General features: G+C 38.3%; 1 protein-coding gene across 1 annotated transcript in view; it reads right to left on the reverse strand.

Annotated features, from left to right (window-relative positions):
• Positions 1 to 9096: 9096 nt before the first annotated feature.
• DTHD1 (death domain containing 1) overlaps positions 9097 to 13610 on the reverse strand; it is a 72615-nt gene continuing 68101 nt past the window's right edge. Inside the window, exon 11 of the mRNA XM_047856990.1 lies at positions 9097 to 9166. The gene's annotated coding sequence lies outside the window, so the exon portion shown is untranslated. The remainder of the gene's footprint in view (positions 9167 to 13610) is intronic.

Consider the following 13610-nt stretch of genomic DNA (forward strand, 5'->3'; position numbering starts at 1 on the left):
CACTTATCAGTATGAGAACTAATAAATTCACTCTACTGTCTAATCTCGCTTGAGTTAAATTTTGTGTTATTTGCAATCTAAACTGACTTAATCAATTATTCATTCATTAAATATTGAACAGTTATCAGTTATGCACTGCTTTCAGCACTTGGGAAATATGAATGAACAAAAAGAGAGAACTCTCTGGGTTTTGGTAACCAGTTGTCCACAGCTATACCACAAGTTATTAATAACAGGAAATAGTTATCTAGTTGCTTCTCTGAGGATGAAGCTGCTATAGTGTTTGTACCTGGCTAATACGTTTAGTCATTGGATTAATAGGATAATTCATTCAATAATGATTTATGGGAGTCTAATGAACCAATCGTATTAATTAATCCATTTTAATGTACTTTTTAGGTAATGTGCTCCTTTTCCCAAATAATAGATTATTATAACACAGTTCAAATACCTCTGCTTCCAGGAGGAACTTTGAATGAGGATAAAGAGTTTTACGTATTTCAACTTCCTACAGAAGATTTCCTCCTATATTATAAAAGGACAGACATTATTTTAACTCTTCGTCATGATTTTAGATTTGCCAGTGTTTGCAGAAAACATTTTGAAGCAGATACAGGTTGTGTTGGACTCTGCTCTTTCCCACTGGCTGGCTTTCCCCTAATGGGAATTACATCATCTTCTACTCAATTCTATCAGAACTTCCTCAAGAGGAAGGATCGTTAAGATGCATTGCTCCCTGGGAAGACTGTAGCCAGGGCCCTTTGTGCTTGGGCAGCATCTGAACGAGGTCCAATCTGCTCACACCCCTGTATGTCCATCACCACGAGGACTTGCCCTTCCATATTCCCTGCTGGCTCCTCAGGTGTGTGGCTTTCCACTGCCCAAAGATAATGACTTAATGACAATTATTCATACGTTAGTGAGAAATTTTTTCAATGTATTTCATGTCTGGAATGTTTGTACTCTGTCTTATTTCATCTCCAATAATAATAGCAAGCAGGTAAAAGAGACTCGCAGGGCAGGAAAGCATCCTGGCATGCTGGCTCACACCCCAGGTGTGGCCACCAACTCACCCTGTATGTTCCAACCCTGCTTCCATTTAACCCTCATATCTCCTACAGGTTTTCTAAAACTTCTTTCAATCATTAATGTTCACTGTTTGATCTTTTTCTTTGTTTTTCATATTAGTTCTTGTCAGTGTAGATGGTCTTAGTACATTCCAAAGGACCTGGCAACACAGTCACTAAAAGGCTCTTTGATATTTTAATAATTATATTCTTTGGGCTACAAATTGTCTAAGGAAAAATGTTTTGGTTCAAGACCTCTTTCCAGTCTTTTTAAAATTTTTTTTAAGTTTATTTATTTATTTTGAGAGAGTAAGTAAGCACAAGCAGGAGAGGAACAGAGAGAGAGGGAGAGACACAGAATCCCAAGCAGGCTCTTCAGAACCTGATGCAGGGCTCAAACTCACAACCGTGAGATCATGACCTGAGCTGAAATCAAGAGCCAGATGCTTAACCGAGTGGGTCACCCAGGTGCTCCGACCCCTTCCACTCTTAAGAATGAATGACCTCAAAGTGCTTTTTTCAATGTTGGTTTTATCTAGCTGTATTGACCATATTATAAATTAAAACAAATTTTTGATACATTTACTGATTAATTCATCTCAAAAAAGGCAATTATAAATCCATTCTATGTTAACCTAAATAACATTTTCATTAAAAATAACTATCCCCCCCTCCCCAAATATAGAAAGCTGGCATTGTTTAAATTATAGCAAATCTTTTAAATATCTGGTATGATTTGAAAAAATATACCTGGAGTCTCCTATGTACTTTTGCATTCAATCATCACACATGATGTACCCTCTGGAAAACTCCACTGCATACTAATTAGAGAAAGGACAAATAAAATATTAGTTACATTGTAATGAATTTTTACTTCTTCTTCTCAGATCCCCTGAGAGAGTTTCAGGGACCCCACCCCCACTACCACATTTTGAGAACCATTATTCTAAGTGATAATTAAACAGAAAGAAATATCAGTGGTATTTCACCGTAGAGCCATCTACAATAGCAAGAATGGCATGGAAAAGGCAAAATTTAATGTATGGTGTCATTTGCTCAGTGATGTAGCTTGATATTTTTCTGCTCAGGTGCAAAGATGATTAGAGACAGACTTCACCCAGCACCTCCAGTTCTGTTGCTACCAGATCCTTAAATGGTGTTTGCACCACCAGAAGGTTCTGGTAGGTGGACTATAACTTGATCCTCTTAAAGTCTTTATTATATCCATCATTTAGGAAGGGAGTTCATGTCTTCTGCCAAGGATGCTTCAGGCAGATAAAGTCTATAAATTCCATTCAAGGTGATGTTTTCCACATTTAAAATAAAATACATAAAATTACAAAGGAGAAAATATATTGAAATATAGGCATCAATATATTTTATGTTGGGATATAATAGTCCTTTAGTAGCCCGTAAAGTAACAAAATCTAAGGAGAGGAAAATAACAATATCACGTCAAAGTCATCATGTGCACAAACCATATTTCAAGAGATCTGAAACAATGGTAAGGTGGTATGAAAATATCTCTGATTTCTACTGGGACAAAGTCTGGTGCTACTACTGTTTTCGTGGTTTGCTGGCTTCATTCAGAGTGGCTTAGTAAAAATGTGACTGCTGTTCTTTAATCCATATTTTATAAATTTTTAATTTATTTTTTTAAGTTTATTTATTTTGAGAGAGAGAGAGAACGTGTGCTAGTAGGGTAGGGGCAGAGAGAGGAAGAGAGAGAGAATCCCAAGCAGGCCCCACTCTGTCAGCACAGAGCCAGGGCTAGGGTTCCATCTCATGAACCACAAGATCATGACTTGAGCTGAAACCAAGAGTCTGAGACTTAACCGACTGAGCCACTAAGGTGCCCTTTTTAACCCATCTTTAATAAACTCTCTGAATTCTATCTATAGATGCCATTGCGTCTATGAACGCTAGGTTAAGGGATGTTCTTCTAAATTTTTTTTTTCAACGTTTATTTATTTTTGGGACAGAGAGAGACAGAGCATGAACGGGGGAGGGGCAGAGAGAGAGGGAGACACAGAATCGGAAACAGGCTCCAGGCTCTGAGCCATCAGCCCAGAGCCCGACGCGGGGCTCGAACTCACGGACCGCGAGATCGTGACCTGAGCTGAAGTCGGACACTTAACCGACTGCGCCACCCAGGAGCCCCAAGGAATGTTCTTCTAAAGAACAATGTTTCTCAAAACGTGATCCTAAGACCAGAAGCATCACAGTCACCTGGAACCTTGTTAGAAATGCAAAATTCTTGGGTCCTACCTCAGACCTACTGAATCAGAACTGGGGGTGAGGTCCAGTAATCTGTGTTTCAACAGATACTGATGCACACTAATGTCCTAGCAGTTCGTTTTCCTCAGGAGCAAAGTATATCAAGGAAAGTGGAGGCAAGCAAGGTACATAGTCAAGACCTGGAGAAAAATGGAACCTTTGTTAAGGTCAAGTAAAATTCCTTGCACAGAAAGATGCATGCAAGACTCATGGAACACTAGAAAAATAGAAGAGGACTGAGAGCATCCATTCCAGGAGTGGTATATTGTCTCATGCTAAATGGTAATTTCGCTGGGTTAATAAGTACTTTGAAAACTGCTGAGTTTGAACATGAGGATTTTGGTTGAATTTTGAACAAATGAATGAATGAACCATGTTACCATAACTATCTGTTATGGATATACATAGGGATGGGAGAAAAATAACAACCCTCAAGTAATATATATGTTATCCCTAATATATCCAATCTTTTCATCTTTAAAGTGAAAAAAAAATGACACAGATATTAAGGGACTTGCCAAAAGTCAACGGTGAATTTGTCTCAGAGCCTGAATAGGGACTCAGGACATCTGATCTGTTGTCTAATATGGATGCTCTCATATGTCAGAAGTTAGTAGCTTCACAGCCTGTACTAGGCAACTTTTATATACTCTAATCCAGAGTAATTAGCAAATGTCAGTTTGCAATCTCTGGAGCTTGCCAGGTAAAATCTGAAACCAGAATTCCCCCCTGTGGACATAGGGCAAGAAGAGACTGCAGAAAGAGACAGGCCACTCCATATTGGTATGTGGCAGGTTTAAAAAGCAAGGGAACTTACATAGGAGGCTTGTCTTGGGAGGTGCAATGGGAGTAGATCTCTGCACACGCCCACCAAGTCTGAAAAGTTTACAGAGGCCTTAACTGGGTGCAGTCATGCATACCATCCAGATGGCCTCAACCACACATTTCTATCTCAAGGCTGCATCCTTGGGCAGCTTCAAGCAGGGAGAAGGTAAACAGAACATAAATTCTAAAAACCAGGGAAGGAGTGAGGAACCTCCAGATGTTGGGTCCAGATCACAGATCTACTTGCTGTCACATCCTCTCAATGACCTCCTCCAGCAGCAAGATTTTATACACTCGGTGAATAACTTTAGAGCTGCTTACGGTATTCTATTCACTGACTTAGGACTGGCAATTGAAATTCTTCATATGCTAAAGAGAGAAAACCCCCAAACAGACAAGACATGAACAATTCTCTTCTAGAAAGACATCATGGGACATTAATTGAAACAATGTTACTGAATCCAAAGATAATTACATTCTCAAACATAGAAGAAGAAGCAAGAAGGAGATTGTTTTCTTGAACTGACACACATAACTCAATGGGACAAGTTAAAATGGAAGAAAGGAAAGTGAACCTGGAGGGAGGGCAGTAAATACTAATGAATAATGAAGTGCTCTTCAGGGAAGACACTAGAAGATCCATTACTTAGGAAACAGAATAGTTTCTCATGGCAAGATTTTATTTCATAAAATTGTAGGTCAGATGACCCATTTGCAGCTTTTGTATCTTATTTGTGAACTTGGTAAACTTTTTTTTTAATTTTTAAATGTTTATTTATTCTTAAGATGGAGAGAGACAGAGCACAAGTGGGGGAGGGGCAGAGACACAGCATCTGAAACAGGCTCCAGGCTCTGAGCTGTCAGCACAGAGCCCGATGCAGAGCTCAAACGCACGAACCACGAGATCATGACCTGAGCCGAAGTTGGATGCTCAACCGACTGAGCCACCCAGGTGCCCCAAACTTGGTAAACTTGTAAGATCATGTTATTTAAACCCTTTAAGATAGCATATTGTTCAAACCCCTCTAGTAATACCAAGTAACATTTAACATAGGTCTTCAAATAGGGAAAGAACTGTTTTAAAGGTCATTGATTTCCATAGATTTTATTTAAATGATATTTTCTTACAGATACATATTATGAGTAGGGAAAATTAAAATTATTCATGAAGACTTTGCCACAGAAGAATACTAAGGTTAAATTAAAAAGGATCCTGCACGAGAATTAAGGGGACTTGTCAAAAATATCTCAAATGGTCAAAGAATATTTAACCTTTGCTACATAAATAAGAACAGAGGAAAAGCACAGTGGGGAGAGGTAAGGTTAGTGTAGGAAATATGTGCATTGAAATAAAAGACTATAACAATGAAAGTGCCCTTATATTTGTTCATATTATTCTCATGAGAAAGGCTTTTGAATAGATTTTTGAATCTCATATAAAAGAAAGAATTAAGAAGTTTCATCCAACTGCAGTCATAACAATTTTTTTAAATGGAAAAGTCTAAATTAAATGAATCATGACCCTGAAAAATATCTCAAGTTCATAGTCATTATATTTTGAATGCACCACAACTGCCACAAACCTTCCCCTAGAGTCAGCAAATAACTCAATTAGAATCTCTGGCAAAATTAGTCAAACCCATCACATAACTTTGAAAAGAAAGGACTTGAGTAGTCATGAAATCATAGAAAATATAATCATAATCTCTGGATTTAGAAGGGAGCTTAGTGATCCTGTATTATAATAATTTATTATCACTTTTTTTCTTTTTTTTTGCCTTGCTTTCTATTGTCTAAGGGTATTTCTAAACTCTACCATCATACCTGCCTACCTTCTAAACTAGATAAATCTGAACATAAATTGTATTTTTATTAATGACTCAAACTTGTCAACCTAAAGATGAGTGCATTGGTTGTCTATTGCTGTGTAACAAATTATCACATACTTAGTGACCTGTAAAGCACTGATTTATATGCTTATAGTTTCCATGGGTCAGGAGTTATCACATTTTAGTTAGTCCTTGGTGCAAACTTGGTTTCAGAAGGCTGAATTCAAAGTGTTGGCTGACTGTATTCTCATCTGGAGCTATGATTAGGAATATTCTGTCAACTAACTAGCTGCTGGTAGAATTCACTTTCTTGTGATTATAGGACTGATGTCCCCAATGTCTTGCTGGCTGTCTTCACAGACTGCTTTCTTCTCCAGAGACTACACTTGGGTCGTTGCCATGTGGTCCCCTCTATTTCAGGGATTGAGAACGGTTTGCATCTCAAATCTCTTTCATGCTTTAATTCTTTCTAACTTCCCTCCAAAACCAGCTCAGGAGATTAGGTCAAACCCACTTGAATAATCTTATTTTAAAGCCAACTGTGTCTTATAGCATAGCCTATTCCTGAGAATTAAATCCACTATATTCATCACATTCATAGAGTGTTTATGACAGGAGAGTGGGAAATCTTTTTTTTTTCATTTTTTTTTTTTTACATTTTTATTTATTTTTGAGAGACAGAGAGACAGTGTGAGTCGGGGAGGGCCAGAAAGAGAGGGAGACACAGAATCCGAAGCAGGCCCCAGGCTCTGAGCTGTCAGCACAGAGCCCGATGCGGGGCTTGAACCCACGAACTGTGAGATCATGACCTGAGCCGAAGTTGGACACCCAACCAACTGAGCCACTCAGACGCCCCAGGAGAGTGGGAAATCTTGAGGGTCATCTTAGAATTCTGCCTACCACAGAGTTGTAGGGAACAGTAAGAACATAGACTTTGAAGTCAGATAGGAAAGGGTTTGAAAAACCTAACTTCATGATCTGGTACGTAATAGGTGTTTAATAAATGCTTGTTGATTGAATTATGACTATGTGAATAAATGCACAAATAAACAAGGAAATGTGCAAATAAATGAACTTAACTTTTCAAAACCTGTTTCGCCCTCTAGGAAAGGAAAGTAATGGCATCTAATTGAAGAACACTTACAAAAATGAAATGAAATTATACATAAAAAGCTCTTGGTACATAGTTGGCACTCAATAAATCAGTATCTATTCTTAATCTTTCTACAGTGACATAATATCTGGGCTTACCATTTCTGTAATGACTTCTAATTTCCCCCATTTGCTGTGGCAGTCTGCTGTTAAGATCAATAGGGATGCCAAGTTCTGAATTTTTGCTGACCTTCTAATCACTTTTTCTTCTTTTGCTTTGTTTATAGACCCTATGGTTCAACGACTTTTATTAAAGTCTCATAGCATTAACAGCCAATCATATTGTTTTCTTTTTTATGCTTGGGAAATTAATTATATAAATCAGATGATGGGAAGTTACAGCAAAAATATATATTTTTCATCTCTAGTTTTCATGCAATGTGTTGCAAGTAGGCTGTGGGTCTCATCCATGAATCAGGATCCAGGCTGATGGAAGAGATTTCACTGGGACAATGCTGATCTCAAGGTAGAGAAAGGAGAAACATGGTACGACAACTCAATGGCTCTTAAGCTTCTGCTCAAACATGGCACTCAGATTTCCTTGGGGACTCTAAATCACACCATCAAGGGTAACGTCAATGGGATAGGAATATGTAGTCCTTCCACAATGAGGAGAAGCAAACATTTAATATACTCATCACATTTCAGTGTCATTTTTGTGTATTTGACTATTTTCAGTTGTGCTGTTCATTTTTGCTATATATTCAGGGGCTGTTCTGTTGCCATCACAATATCATTGGTGCATGTGTGTTTGTGATGCCATCAAGGGTAACGTCAATGGGATAGGAATATGTAGTCCTTCCACAACGAGGAGAAGCAAACGTTTAATATATTCATCACATTTCAGTGTCATTTTTGTGTATTTGACTATTTTCAGTTGTGCTGTTCATTTTTGCTATATATTCAGGGGCTGTTCTGTTGCCATCACAATATCATTGGTGCATGTGTGTTTGTGATGCTTTGTGGAAGTAGTAATATTGAGCTTATTTTAGAATTTACCTCAGGAAATATATTTTTTTAATAAAAATCACAGCTAACACAAATATTCTGAAAAATATCACTTGATTATTTTTAAATAATAATCAATTTAGAGATTTATTTTTAAAGCATGCTAGCCACTTTTGTTCACTGACAAACCAAAGCAACACTCCATTCAAAACCTTTCAAAAATGAGAAGGCAATTCTTCAGAAATCACATTCGTCAATAACATATATTGGAAAGTAAAGTGAGTCAAAAGTACATTTGTTCCATGGTACTATCAATAGTTTATACACTCAATTTCTATTTCCTGATAATTTCAACAATATTACACACATCAGTTCCAATGATCAATAATAGATTGCATTGTTATTTCTATTGCATTGATTGAAGAAACAGAAGGTATGATATAACATAGAGACCTGGATAAATGCAGAAATTTCTATATACTTCCTTTCTTCATATCAAAAGGGAATCAGATGGGGGTGCCTGGGTGGCTCAGTCAGTTAAGCGTCAGATTTCAGCTCAGGTCTTGATCTCATGGTCAGTGAGTTTGAGCCACATGTAGGTCTCTATGCTGATGATGCGGAGCCTGCTTGGGATTCTTCCTCTCCCTCTCTCTCTGCCCCTCCCCTACTTTATCTCTCTCTCCCTCTCTCTCTCTCTCTCTCTCTCTCAAAATAAATAAACTTAAAAAAAAAGAATCAGATGTTTCTGAATATTAGAGAAGTTAGCCACAAAATGATGTATTATTACGTTAACAATATATTGACCATAGATCAAATTACACCCTCTACCCTAAAATAACTTTAGTTTTTTAAATCATGCAAAACACTTGTTTGGCAACATAAAGGATTTTTCTCCATAAAGTTTTAAATGATTCCTTAATTTTATCTGAAACACAGAGGCCCTCTTGTGGCCATCTCTAGGCATTTGCACTAACAATTTCTAAAGAACAGTTTGACTTTGCAGGAAGCACAGGGCCATTCAGGTGGAGCATAGCCTGGGGCACGTTGAATTTCTGAGGTCCTCAGTGTCTGCAAAAAATTACCAAAAAAGAAATCTAAAAATATATAATATATGATATGATATAATATAATACAGTGCATTTTAAATTCTTTAGCACACACAAACAAAAATACAGTGGAATATAGTTTCACTCTTTAAAATGAGAGAAGAGATTAAAAAGAACTATTAATTCACAGTGTATGATTGGTGTGCAGTCTGTTAATAGGATCAAATTTAAAGGTGTATGAGAATCAGCTTCCAGAGAAGTCAGTCCATCTTTGTGATTGCGGCACAGCTCTTTTCATTGAGACTTTTAAAACTTCTATATTTGGGGGCGTCTGGGTGGCTCAGTTGGTTAAGTGTCCAACTTGTGGTTTTAGCTCAGGCCATGGTCTCATGGTTCGTGGGTTTGAGCCGGGTTTGAACCCTGTGTCAGATTCCATACTGCAGAGCCTGCTTGGGTTTCTCTCTCTCTCCCTCTCTCTTTGCCTCTCTCTCTCTCTCTTTTCTTTCTCTCACTGTAAAAATAAATAAATAAACTTAAAATAAATAAAGCTCCCATATTTATGTTCCTCTGTTCTTATGAAGCCTGGGTCAAGTGCTCCTCCCTCCTAACTATCCCAATTCCTTGCCTCAGCTCCCAACCCCACCCTGCTTAGTCTTGTGAACAGATAAATTGTCTCAAAATGCAACCATAAACGGAGAGAAAAAGTCTTGTATATTCAACACAGAACAGAGCCTTCTCTGTTCCTTTCCCTTTCCCTCTCCCCCGCTATGTTACTCTTGATTCTGTGCTAATCCTGAAAAATAAAAATAGAAATGGATAGTGCTCTGGACAGGAAATAAATAGTAGGCGTTGTCCTTAAACTTCCATGTCCACTAAGAATACAGATTCCTCCATTCTGCAGCCAAAGACCCTGATTTACGGGGCTGACTTGTGGTTCTGTGAAACTGGATTTTAACATCCCTTCCAAGTTTTTCTGGGGCCAGTTAGCTAGACAAAATGATTCTTTGCCCCGGCTGCAGAATCCACTGGAGAGCTTTGAAATTCTCATGCCCAGGACCCACCACAGACCACTTCAATCAGAATTTCTCAGGATGGGTCCAGGCAACCCCCCCCCCACCACTGACTCTAATGTGCAGCCAATTTGAGAACTACTGGGCCACAGCACAGAAGGATGGATGTCAGACTTCAATCTGCCTCAAACTACCAGAGATGCACCTGAAGTTCCACACAGTCAGGTTTACGGACTCATTGCAGTGAGGGGGATGGCATGCCAAAGGAACAGTGGTGTCCCACAGAACAAACGCAAATTGAGTTATTTTAAGACACAGAAGTAGGGCCGGGTTGAGTGTCTGAATGGGCTCGAAGCAAAGCAGAGCGTGTGTAAAGGAACCAACATGGGCCTGCACTGCAAAGTGGACCCCAAGTCCTGCTCCCTTGAAGACAATAATGACAAGATAGATGTGCAGTGCTGTATCCAGACACCCTTCCTCTGAAGCTCTGCACCCTGACTGTCAGTGAGGACTGCTTTTCTGTGTCAAAGTGTGTTAGATCCTCCAGGCAAGAGAGGAATATCTCTTTCTCACTGATAGGATTCCAAATGGCAAAGTTTGTGATAGACCGTGATTTTGAAGAACAAAGTTTTTTCAGTGTGTAAAAAAGCAGCTGTCACTCAAAGAGAGGGAAGAGACACTTTACAGATGCAGTATGTCCTTGGGAGAAATATTGAATCCTGTTAATTTTGTAGCCGGCTTCCTCTCTATTAGTCTAGCCTCATAAATGGCAGGGCAGTGTTTACATTCCAAGCTAATTTTTAGTTTTTTAGAAATGGCATCTGCCCCACAGGGTTGCTTCCAGAAGGAAAATGGAACAGGAAAAGAGGGTCATAGCATGTCAGCATGTAGATGTCACCCATGCATTAATTCAGCAAGACTTATTGAGTGCCTACTTTGTGTTGGGACCTTGGCAGCATCGGGAAACTTAACAATGAACAATACTCAGTACTTGCCCTTGAGATACTTACATGCTGGTTGGAGAAAAACACATACAAGCAATTGCAACAGAGTATGGAAGAGCTGTAACTAGACTTTAGAATATCCATGAACAATGAACCCAGTCTTGGGTATTTAGGGAACTGGAAAAAAAATGTTACCTGAGATTATAGAAGATGGACGATTATGGGGGTGGGACTGGGGGGTGGAACCAGGACCAGAAAGTGGTAGTAGATGGAACAAGACTTTGAAAACAGAATTATCTGGCCTCTAATCCACTGACTGGGTATCACTCTAGCTCTGAGTTGCAGCTTCTCATCTGGGAAGTAAGGGTAACAAAACAGAGGAACGTTCACTGAGTGCCAGACAGAGTTCTAAGTAATAGGATTCCATCAACGAACAAGAGACAAGCTCTCTGCCCCTTACAGAGCATGCACTAAGGTGCAGGGTTACCAAAAATAAATAATAACCATCATTGAGATGTAAATTTTTTGGTATGTTAGGTCATAAATGCAGAGTGAAGGAAGTTGGACATACCAGTAGAGAAAACCTAGGAGAAGAGGCAGGTTGAGGATTCAATGATATGACGTCCGTACAAATGCCTAGACGTTACACAGGGACATTCTCATGATATTAAGTCACACAAGTTATGTTTGCCTCGGTGAAAGGGGAAACCCTACACCTGCACATCACTTAGCCACAACTTTGACCTCACCCCAGTATTTCCCTTTTCTTGTGAACTACCACTATTCTAACTTTAGGGAGCCTGAATTTGTACCTTAGCAAAACTCTCATTTTACAGCATAACCCTGGGGTACAACTCAGAGGAGATTCCTCTCTGAGAATATTTCTGGGCAAGCTACCAGACAACAGTTGACAATTCTCGTAAACACTGGTACCAGTTGGAGGATTTCAAGTTGGGCCTTTTTTTTTTTTTTTTTTTTGTTTATAATGCTCTAAATTGCCCTTGGCTTATTCTGCCCCCTTTCTTTGATTCTCTGCTTCAAGCCAAAATTTGAAACAGTGGTTCTCAACATGCTCCCTTAAGGTCTATAGCACTCTATTCTTGAGTTCAGTAATGGCATTTCTGTACCCTCCCAATACCCGCCCCATGACTCAAACTGTGTGGAAGGAATTTTACTTCTCACATTTACTAAGGTGAGGGAATGCTCTGTGCATTTGGTGGACAGAGGTCAGGGATGCCAAATGGACATGAGCCAGTTCAAGTCACTTAAAAATATATATATTCCATTCAAAATGTCAATAACACCTCCTTAACAAATACTGGGTTAGGAAAATAGAACTTTCTCCACAAAATTTAGATATTTCGAAAATTGGATTATGATACCCTCAAAGTCTACTTAACTTAGTTGTTATGATGTTTCTATTTTACCTTCAAAATAGGGGCACCTGGGTGGCTGAGTTGGTTGAGCATCCAACTCTTGATTTCAGTTCGGGTTGTGATGCCAGGGTCATGGGATTGAGCCCTGTGACAGGCTCTGCACTGAGCGTGGGACCTTCTTAGGATTCTCTCTTTCTCTCCCTCTGCCCCTCTACACCATTCTCACTCTCCCTCTCTCTAAAAAATAAAAATAAAAATAAATAAATTTAAATAAAATACTTTAGAATATACAATGTGATATTGCCTATGTGTTCATTTAAGCTACATTTTTTTAGAAATAATCAATTGCTATAATCATGAATGAATAAGCATTTGATTAAGATAACTATGGTTAACATTGTACGTTTTGTTAAATAGAATAATAAATGTTAGAATTTTTTATTTGAAATATTTAGTGCTTAATAGTTAGCAAATTGATGGATATAATGGGCTTTCCTTAATGAAATTGATGTTATTCAAGATAAGGTAAGATTGGTCTGAATTATAAAATTTTATAATTTTATAAAATTATGAAAATAATTTTATACCACAGAGGGGTAAGAATTTTAATAATAATTAATAATTATTATTAACATTAATAATTATTTATTATTAATTGCTAAATAAATGGTCCTGTTTTGCAGCCACTACTCTGAAGGGTTCTTGATGTTCTTGGGTAGCTAAATTGTGGCAAAGTAGCTCTAATTATAACTCAATATTTATGCATCACCAATTTGTGTTTGATCAATTTGCAGTATTATCCTAAACTGTCAGTCTCTTAAACAAGAATAAGAGAACATTTAACTAATTGAGCTGGGACAAATATCAATGAAGTCAACATCACACTTCCCTCCCACCTCCTGCTCTTTTCCCCATCCCTGTTCTTAAAACTCATGTCTATTTGTATTAGATATGAATTAGAAATTTTGTTTCGCAAAATAAGAAATAAGATAATGGAGAAATAGATACGTCCATTCCCTTCCTTTCTTCTCCGTAGGTTGGTAGCAACATGGTATGGTGGGAGCCAAGCCAACATTCTACATTTGAATCCTGGCTATGTCACTCACTTGTGACATTAAGCAAGGTACTCACTCTTT

Source organism: Prionailurus viverrinus, chromosome B1, assembly GCF_022837055.1.
Source record: "Prionailurus viverrinus isolate Anna chromosome B1, UM_Priviv_1.0, whole genome shotgun sequence".
NCBI lineage: Eukaryota > Metazoa > Chordata > Mammalia > Carnivora > Felidae > Prionailurus > Prionailurus viverrinus.